Source organism: Peromyscus californicus, unplaced genomic scaffold (genome assembly GCF_007827085.1).
Source record: "Peromyscus californicus insignis strain IS unplaced genomic scaffold, ASM782708v3 Scaffold_13__1_contigs__length_99412109, whole genome shotgun sequence".
In the NCBI taxonomy this organism is placed as follows: domain Eukaryota; kingdom Metazoa; phylum Chordata; class Mammalia; order Rodentia; family Cricetidae; genus Peromyscus; species Peromyscus californicus.
In genome coordinates, this window is record NW_026294424.1 from 33,110,168 (window position 1) to 33,120,972 (window position 10,805).

The 10,805-nt window shown below is 40.4% G+C and overlaps 1 long non-coding RNA gene across 3 annotated transcripts in view; it reads left to right on the plus strand.

Annotated features, from left to right (window-relative positions):
• The first annotated feature begins 289 nt into the window (after positions 1-289).
• LOC128108355 (uncharacterized) overlaps positions 290-10,805 on the plus strand; it is a 71,118-nt gene continuing 60,602 nt past the window's right edge. For 2 of the 3 annotated variants that reach the window (XR_008217445.1, XR_008217444.1), the window contains exons 1-2: positions 290-1,720; positions 2,353-2,808. This is a non-coding gene — a long non-coding RNA (uncharacterized LOC128108355). Of the gene's footprint in view, positions 1,721-2,352; positions 2,809-9,137; positions 9,153-10,805 lie in introns of those variants that run through there. The other variant, XR_008217446.1, reaches the window with a different exon arrangement.

Below are 10,805 nucleotides of genomic sequence, written 5' to 3' on the forward strand. Positions count from 1 at the left end.
TAAAGGGAAGGGTACTCAAAAAGTTTTCTGAAATCATTACCCTTGTATCTCCAGGATTTCAGACTATGGACTCCCAGGATTCTGTTTCATGTTCTTTTAAGGCATCTAGCTTGTAGTTCTTTTTCATAGCAGCCTTAGTACACTCACACAGTATAGAACAATTTATTTGTCCCCACAATCTTCTTCTCTGTCCACTCATACATTATTCTTCTGTGCACATGGTCACAGGACACATTGTGTCTCCTCAAATATAAAGAATAAATATAAAGAATATAAAGAATAATATAAAGATGCATTTTGACGAAGATGTAAGGAGCCAGCAATGACTCTAGACAAACATAACCAAAACAGAAAGTTGGACTTCACACTACCATGTCCAGACCAAAACACCTGATCACTGGGGAAGAGAGATGGAAAAAGGCTTTGTGGAGATCTATATAAATGAGACACAGCAATCAGTGTCAAAAAGGACCTGGACCGTGATCCCCTGCAGCTATGTGTTCTAGTAGTTCTGGCAGCATGCTCCCCTGTCTGAGAACTAATGTTTCAATATACCAGCTCATCACCTGCTGACTGTATAAAAACACAGGTGTTTTCTGCGCTTTAATCATATGGGCCCTCGTGGCCACACCCCCTCCATGTACATGATTCAGAACACTCAATTCCCACAATTATTGATTACAGAAATTTACTAGGGGTTACAGTGGCAAAAAAGAGATACTGGTTGGTGAAGAAAAGCTGAAATGCTGAGCATTCCATAGGCTGGGCAGCGATATAAGTTGCCCTAGGTCCTCACAAGGACTGTTAAACCCGTGAACCAAGTATTTGTATTAACACCAATTTCTTGGAACCTTAATCCCTCAAATTAAAGTTTAGAATATGGGCCTCTAGGAGTGACTAGGCTCTTATAAAATAGGCCTAGAATATTGTTTACCTGTGTGATAACTAACATGGTAAGAAGACAGGAAGTGGCCCTAGCTACTTGCTTAAACAGCTTCTCATGGGATTGCCTTTCATTCTCAAGCTACTCAGTGGGTTGGCTTGACACACAACTACAATATTGATCTGTGAAAACCTGCAGGGCTGGTCCAGGAGGAGCCCACTAAGGGACATGAACATGAAGCATTCAAAAGAGTGTGAGCAACAGAAAGAAGCATCCTGGATGTGGGAGCTCACAAAAATTCCATTTTGTGGTTTGTTTCTATTTTGACTCAAGTTCAGAGAGTTGGAATTTATATTGCTCTCCAAGGTTGCATAATAGAATGTTTAGGTCAAAGACATGGTTACCAGGTATCTTATGCTTCAAGGCCTAATTACAAGATGCTGTGCTGTAAGGCATGGTTACCAGGTGTTTAGAGAATTAAGAAAGGGTCTACCCTAGTTTGTACTTTGACCTTGAAAGGGGGAGGTCTCTTGCATCTCCCCTTGCTTGTGTATAAAAATCTCATTAGGATTAAGCTTGAGGTGACTGAGTATTGACCCAAGGTCCTCCCAAAGCTATCCTGTGTCCCTATCTTTTTCTTTGTCTACCTCGATATTTTTTTCCTATCTAGCATTTCTCAATTCCTCATTTCCCCCTTCAAGAACTGTTTGATGGGTCAAGGCTGGACCCAACATCTGGAGAAAGGAATAAGGAGTCCTGGAGTAGAATGTGAACCCCAGGGCATCACTGCTCTGTTCTCCCTGTCTCATGGAAGCTGGATCATCAATACAGACCAAGGTAGTTGTGGTGGCATGGTCAGTGACTGTCATGCACAGGAGTCATTTATTTATAGGCACCATTCTCTCACGGTAGAAACCTGCCAGTTATCAGGAAGGTGGGGAGTCCAGAAGGTAAGAGCAAGTGATGCCAGAGCAGAGCAGGGCAGAGAGAGCACTTGGAAGACAAGGGTGGTCTTCTGAAAAGGGAGAAGAACCTCTTTAGGCCTTCAGCTAAGACACACACCAAGCAAGCAGGCATACATAATGCCCACCTGCTCTTAGATAGCTCACACCAGACTTGAAGACTAGGAGGAGGTAAGCAACAACTCACACCCCTTCTCCAGCCACTGAAACATTTTCTGTAAGTTTACTGTTTTTGTTAAATTTCTTTCTTTCTTTTTTAACCTGAAGCAATTTCTCCAATATTGATCATGGTGGTGCATACCTTTAATCTCAGCACTCAGAATGCAGAGACAGGCAGATCTCTGTGACTTTAAGGCCAGCCTGGTCCACATAGCGAGTTCTAGTCTAGCCAGAGCTACATAGTGAGACCCTATCTCAAAACAAAACCAGGTTGTACCAAATGTTTCTTCAAAGAAATCCTTGATGTTGTACTTCTTTCTAACTCATCAGTACTTTTACTTCACCCAGAATTCACAAGAACTCAATGAGATGAATGGAGATGAGGATGAAGAAACGTGGAAGAAATAAGTGAGAGGACATAACATCACAAAGTCAAGACTTCTTAAGAGGAAAGTGCAAACCCAAGCATCACTCACAACACTGAATGAACAAAATGAGATGCTGATGTGCTATGATGAGAACAGACTAAGAGCAAAGATGCATTCTGAACCATGGGCTCTGTCTGTGTTGAGACAGCAAAATGTCTTTGAAAAGCAAACATGTTGCTTTCCTCAATTCCTCTTTATTTCCTAAAATGTGAACAAAAAGACAAAGAGGAGGGCTCTATTTGGGGGGTTAGATGGGGAGGACTTTACTTAGAAAATTTGAGTATATTAATTTTTTGTGTTCACAGAAGGCATTTGGAAGAAAATAAAGAAAACTACTAAGTAAAACTTTGAGCCTTCTTACAATGTTTTATGCCAAGTAAGTACGTAATAAATAAGCTTATTAATAATTATTTAGAGTGAATCAGTTTGTACATTAGAAATGTCCTCCTGATAATTGGAAAATGATCCATAAATCTTTAGGTTTTCAATTTTTCTTGTAGAACTTGTTATTCGCTTTTATACCACCTACCTAAGCTGAATTCCAAAGAACAGAAGCCTAATTTAATTGTGTTCATTGAATTCCAGTAAGTAGATTTCACTGATTTTTTTGGCTCCTATTTTTCAAAGGTTGCTATACAGGACAGAGAGAGTCCCTCAACACTAATTAACCCAGCAATTAATTAGGGCCACTTTGTGAATCTTTGTGTTGAGTTTGTGATATAGATTTAACTTTCTCACTAAAGCTCTCCTAATCTTTTGCTCAGAACCTTTCTAAATACCTGAAGTTGGTCCCCTTCTGTCTGCAAATTCCAACCATGACCTAAGGTCAAGTGACCTGTGCATCATCCAAGGCAACACAACACGTCTGGTTATAGAAACTGCCTCTCAATTTCTGTTTCTTCCAGAATCTTAAAGCTTTGGGACTTTGGAATGGCCAAAGAGTTCTGAATTTCAGTCTTTTTTATTTTAATAAGCACAAAAAGTATCAGGATGGCATTTTTAAACAAAGTGTAGTTTAGTTGGCTCTCCTCTGGTCTCATGTTACCCTTCTTCCTCAGCTTTCTTTTAGTCCCTTTCTATCTTGCCTAGTCTCCTTAGAAAAAAGACTCTATTTTAAAATAATAATAATAAATAAATTAATTCAGGGAATTGAGATGAACCAATGGAGATAGGTGAGAGAAAATAAAGTGGGGTTTATAGGAATTTTTCTGAATGATTTAAAGAGAGTTTTATTGACATTGGCCCCCAAGGCTCTATTAGTGCATTCAGTCTTTAATACATTTCTCATTGGATGAGTATTCCTCAAGTACCTGGCAGACACACTGTGCTACAGGACAAATTCAAAGGCCCCTGCAGAGCTTTCTCTCTCCTCAGCCTCAGTATATCTTGTCTTCCTTCCCATTAATCCTGTATATGGTTGATATATGTTCAAGGAAATCTGGTTATATACAAAAAAGGTGCTTTGTAAATGGCCTGTAAAGGGTTATATGTATTGTAACCAAATACTTTTGGGAGTATTCCTTCAACTCATATGACCATTTTTCAGGGGCATTTCCCTTACTTAAAACTGCCTCAGTTTCTATTCTAATCATTTGTCCTGGTAGAGTTGTTTGGCATGGGACACAAAGAACAGGATGTTCAAATTGAGTGCCCCAGGGTAAGGATCTATGATCATTACAACGATTGTTCTGTTCTCTTCTGGAAGGTGCTGGTTTCCACATATGTTTGTGTCTCTTGACCACCATCCAGAAATGAGGCAACATTTTCCTTTGCTAGTCTGCCATCAGAGTGCACATTAGACACTGTATTAATAGCACTCTGAAACAATTAACTAAAAGCAAATACTCCCCAAGGGTGCAATGAACATGTAGCCTTTCATGTCACCGAGACCAGACATGACATATTCATTTATAGAGACACCCTGGTTTAAAGAATTTCTTTAATTCTACCAGACAAACAAATCTCAAGAGGAAAAGTATGTTTAAGTTTTTGCTTAAGCTTAGGAAAATATCCCAAGTCAAAATTTTTATTCAGGTACAATAATATGTTTTAAAGCATGTTCTTTATGTGACAAAGTAGGCCTATGGGAGACATGTACTTAATCATGATCCTGGGGCCTCTTACATGTGAAAGTTGGTTTCTAGCTGAGTCAGAAGCCAGAACTCTATGCAGATGTGCACAGGAGCTATGCTGAGCACAAACCTCCAGGTACCATACTTCGGGTATTTAGTTTGCAATCAAAGGTTTATGGGAGTATGAGACCCAGGACCACTTCAAGGCCATAATATTGCTTTCTTTCCTCATAAGGTTCCCACGTCAGAATAAACTAATTTTTGTGTTGTTATAAAACTTTAACACAGGGCCCAATTATGAAGTTCTGAGAGTACATTAATTTGAGCCAACCCAAAACACAATGATTTCTTTTTGAATGGTTACCTCTGAAGGAGCACATTCAAAAAAGCCTCTTAGAGATCTTTCATCAAATTTCATCTTAAAATACTTTCTACGTGCTGTTACAAATAGCACATTATCATAGATAAATCCATTAAAGCCCTGAAATTTCTCGAGTTTCTTTTCTTCTTGAGTTCTTCAAACAATACTTTTTTCCCACTATACATTAACCATTAGAATTTAATTTATATCAAATACATTATACAAGAAGAATTATCTAGACTTTTCAGGAAGCAGAATAACTTTCTAAAACTGAGGAAACTATATTTCTTACAAAATTCATTTGATCTTCATACAATGCATACTGTAAGGTTGAACTGTCTCCAGAGGACAGAAGATAATCTTGTAGAGAAAAAGGGACATCAAAGAAGAAGGAGGAGGAGGAGGAGGAGAAGGAGGAGAAGCAATTATTAGATACCATGTCTCCAGTGGAACTGGGGTAATAGAATTATAAACTACTAGGTTCTATACCCAGAAGACCAAGTGGAAACAACTAACTAGGGACATGAATAAGCTGATGTGTTTTGTGCTTGGTAGGGTGTGAGATCCACACCTCTGAGCAACAATATCAGCAATGATCAGGAGAAGCTGGGCTGTCAAAGTTACAGAGAGTCAAAGGTATCCAGGTGGGAATGAGGCAGTGTCAAATCAAAGATGCTAGGTGTACGTGCTTCTCTTGTTCAGGGAAGTTGGTGCAAATCATTGCTGGCTACAGGTGGGAGTTAGCGAAAGGGGAGGGAGGGCACATATGGGAGAGGAAGCTCAAAAGGTGGAAAAATCTCATAGGGAACACTGAGAAAGCAAGTGGGGACCTGAGCCGCTGACAGCATAAGTAGGAGCCCCTTCTTGCAGACTGGAGAATGTCCAGAAGGAAGGACAAGGAACAAGTGGGTGAAATATAAGGAAAGCTGTAATTAGTGGAGGGTGAGGGACAGGTGAGCAGTCTGGAAAATGGTTGCCTTCAGCAAGAAATGCTGACAAAACAGCATCCACTTTGCAAGAGCACAGATCATCTCAGTCCGCACTGAGCTCCATGACACTGGGCGGGATGTGGGAGCTTCGGGGGCAAAGCTGATGGCCCAGCTCTCCCTTGGGAGGATGTGAACAAAACTGGAAATATTAGAAGACTGATTCTGACTATCTGCTGGTCACTAAGACTGTAACCATTAGTACATTTGGGACACAGAGAGATACCCTCAGTGGAAGTCTTTTGGTTTCCCCATAATTTCAGGGTGGATGGCAAAGGAACATTTCAGTCAGACACTGAGACAAGTGACCATAGATTTAAAAGACCTTGTCTCCTTCAAGCCATTATCCACAAACTGTTTTTTCATTGTGTTAAATGCATATTTTCATTACATAAAATAAAAATATTGAACTATAATGTTTCAGGAATACTTTAACACATTCCATACAATATAACAACCACTATTAATCCCTTCAGGTCTTTGACATCAAAATGCAACGATATAGATTACTTAAGAAGAAAATTCTCCTGTCTACCTAGTGTGTCTGATAGCAATTTTGGATGAAAAAGGAAAACACAGATAATAAGGTAGCTGCAGCAATCCCTGGTAGACAATTAAGGACTAAAACCAACCACAAGTTTAAGCAAGTCCAGAATGAAAAATGACCCTATTACTTTTACATCCATGCTGTGCACCTGATGAACCAATTTTAATTAAAAACAGACACGGTCATATTTTCAAAGACTGTAATAGAATCTAAGTAACTGCGAAGTTAACGAAGACTACAGAAATGAATTGAGAAAATGGACAATCTGTTGTCCAGCAGAATCTTGTCCGTTTTACGCTCCATTGAGCTTTTCTGAATGAAGAAAAACATACAGAGGTGATGTATACGTAGACACATTATAGAAGTCTGATAATTGTCTTATAATCTCAAATGATTCACAAAAGGAAAAATAACTCCATGCAATTTAAATGTTCCTGACCATACGCTTAATTCTCTTTAACATAAGCAGAAACCAATAAGGTTTTCCTGTGTGTACCATGAGGCAAAGGCCTTTCTGCTGGACTGCATCTCTTCTGCATAGTCTGTACCACTATCTGTCCAGATGCCTTTCCACTAGGTAGAACCACACTCACTCCCTCTTCTGTCCCTCCTACTGCCCTCCCCACTGGCCCTTGCATACTTTTGGTCAATCTTGCCTAGTGTTTGCATACTTTCTTGTGCTCTCACCTAAGCTGATGTATACTTCTAAAGGTACCCAAGCTCCAGTGCCCCACAGTGATGTGCAGGTTTCCCTGCATGGACCCTGGAAGGAAGGATTGACAGTGGCCCAGATGACCCCTTGCCAACTTTCAAGTCTCCAAATCCAAAATAAAAAGTCAATTCTTTGCCTTGCTTATTGGCTCTGCTCACTTGGAAGAGCTGGTGGAACCCTTATCTCCTTGCACTCTAGATTTCATGTAGCAAGTGTTTTCTGGCTTTCTGTCTGCCTCTTTTCACTGAGCTGTCCTCAAGGGCTCTGACCTGAGCTCCCTTCAGCATCAAATTCACCTAAATGTTCAATATGCTGCCAGGCTTTCAGTGCATTTGCAGGACCGTCAAACAGAACCTTCCCAAAGCTGACTTCCACTCCTCAGCTCACACCCACACTCTCTGCTATCCAGCCCCTTCCTTGCTTAAGCTTCCTAACACATTCACCAAGGAACCACTGTGTACCTGGAATCAGCACATAGTTATTCTCACCTGTGCAATGCTGTGAGGGATTGCGCCAAACTCCCCAGATTTTCCTTCCTGGTGAGTCCTAAAGTTTTGACTCTAGATCCTGTTATCTCATTCTTACATTCAGACAAAATATTTCTAACATATTTAATCACCTCAAGACCCACGTCTTCCAGCCACAAGGATAACAGGAAAAGGCAAAACTGGGCCCATCATTTCCATGATCAAAAGGACCCTGTGTACACTAGGAAGCTCATACAGCATGCACACTGAATATATAATGCGTGTGTCACTGTGTATACAAAATATTTCAGACATCTGTGTTTCATGATTCATGCATAATGTGCATTTGTACATAAACTTTGATATTTATGGTCCAAAAGAGCTCATTACATGTATTCAAATTATAAAATATCTCCTTATATATGTAAACTATAGTAAAGTTTTTTTTGAGTATGAAAAAGTTTTAAAAATTAAAAGAGCAGTCACTACCTGAATATTTTAATGTGGTTGAGAATACTGGGTGGGAAACCCTGGGAGAATGGAAAAGACAGAGTTAGCAGCACAGGTTCCTTTGGTGTGTGCAACTTCATATCGTGCACCCAGTGGCATCACTGTGGTGATATTTTATTTGTGCACTCCAATAAAGCTTATCTGAAGATTGAGAAAAAAGCCAGCCACTATATTAAACATAGAAGTCAGACAATGGTAGCACATGAATCTCTGTGAGTTCAAGGCCACACCGGGAACAGAGCCAGGCTTGGTGGTACACACCTTTATTCACAACACTAGCTAACCATAAAGGTCTGGAGGTCTGTACAGACAGACAGGAAGTGACTGGGCAGAAAGACAAAGTGATGTAGCTGGGCAGAGAGAGGAAGTGAGATGACAGGGAAGAAAGGCATATAACCTAATACAAAAAGTAGCCATCTCTTTGGCTGAGGATTCCTAGGGTAAGAAATGGCTAGCTTCTTTCTGCAGCCCTAATCTCTCAGTTTTTACCCCAATATCTGGCTCTGTTTTTTTTATTAATAAGACCGCTTAGCAATTCATCTTACACATCACTTTCCTTTCCTTTGGATGATAGTGCTACAGAATTGTGTGGAAGCATCTCAGCCACCAGAAAACAAGGAACCATTTCAATTTAACATAATTTCCTTCAGAAATAACACAGTTCCAGCACTCCCCTAGCACCTGAATTCCCTTTCAAGGAGAGTCAGACCTTCTCTTTCCTTCCTTACCCACTTCTTCCTCTACAATGAAGTCCCATTTTGCTCATATAGAAGCAGATATCGCTCTACCCCCAGGACAACCCCACCCAGGCCCAGGGAAAGAGCCCCTTTAATGTACCCTGTTCCCTTCAACCCAAGGAAGTGCATTTAAGAGTCATGCCTGTGAGCTGGGCATATGTGCCCGTCTACTAACACAAGTTAAGGAACATGCATCTTCTTCATAGTAAAATAATATGACCTCACAAGGATAAACACAGTTACCCTATGCCTGGCCTTCCTTGTTTTGTCCATGAATGCAGCCTTGATGATAGTATTGAAGTTATTTTTACAGGCTTCCTTCCTCTCCAGTGAAACTTTTGTCGCTGAGGGAACACTAAATGCATAAACCCCCAAGGTAGGGAGGGTGAACACAGGGAAATCCTTCTAGGGTGGGTCAGAACTAATCTTGGGCATGCTTGTGGGGCAGTCCAGGAACACAACTATGAGGTGAGGCATCTTGCTGAGAGAATAAGTAGAGAAGATGGCAAGCAGTGAAGGGATACACTTTCTGAAACCTCTGCTTCCTAATCATGCTAGTTTAATTCATGACTGAGTATGTGGGTCCCAGTTTGTACTTTACCTAGTGATCTGTAAATGTGAAAGGGCAATGGATATTCTCTGAAATTGTTAGCATGTGTCTCTATGTGCACACACACACACACACACACACACACACACACACACACACACACACACATATATATATATATACATGTATATATATGCATATACATATATGTGGACTACAGAAATGAATGAATCAACAGCCAGAACTAAATATCAAACACAGCTATATAGTTCATACAACATACTGAATATGAGATTCTGGGTTTTTGAATGCCTGTGTGTGTGTGTGTGTGTGTGTGTGTGTGTGTATGTGTGTGTGTGTTCATCCATAAACGTACTTGTGTGAATGCATAATTGTGTTTCTGCATGTGAATATATGCAGTCTATGTTAATGTGGTGATGCACATGTGTGTGTATGTGTGTGTGTGTATTTGTTTGTGTATGTACATTGGTATACACATGTGTATCTAGTAGATGAATACCTACAGATATTTTTCTTCCATCATCCACAATCTAATGGGTAGAGGAACATGCCAGGTAGTAACAAGGGCAACGTAATTAAAAGATCCAAACTATCACCTGGGAGTAAGAAGCAGTGAGGAATGGGAGAACCTTTTTTGAGATGGAGGGCTTGAGGTGAGCAGTGCAAAGGGCCTGGGCACATGAAAGAAAAGTATAATTACAAGAAGAGAGGGGCTGCCAGGTCTTGGAGCTGAAGCAGTTCTCCTAATATCATGGAGCAGCGGGATGGGGGGAAGACCAGACCATAGTGCTATCCCTTCTGCATACAATAGATATATGTCCCTACATCACAAGAGCAACAGGAGATTCTAGAAGATTGTGAGTACAGCCTCATCGTGCCTCTAAACACTCATACCAGGCTTCACCTTTAGACATCTTGAAATGATGCTGTCATAATAATTCTTAGGGAGAAAAAAAGAGAGAAACAAAGAGCAAACTTAAATTATTCAAAACTGAAAATCAGATGGTCAGACTGTTGAAAGCATAAACTGAAGTAAAGTGCACTTCAGTATAATGAAAGGTAGCTAAAGAAAGTCCTTTCAGGTCTTGAAAATGTGTGACCAGGGTGTATCCTGCCCACGGTTATGCCCATGAGTAAGTGTAGCTAGGCAATGACACCTTGAAATACTGATCACCACCATGGCCTGCCCTGGAAAAATGACATAAATAAAGAGAAATCTCAAGAAGAGGGTGGACGTATGGTATTAGATGGACAAACATCACCTACCACATCACAGCAACTCTAAGGTTTTGGGTGAATGACGTGATATTAATTCTAACTTGAAGTCTGGGTTTGACACTCTAATTCTGGTCCAGGTGTTCTTTGTTGACACTGGAGCCCTTCCTTATTCTTTCCCTATCACAGCATTCA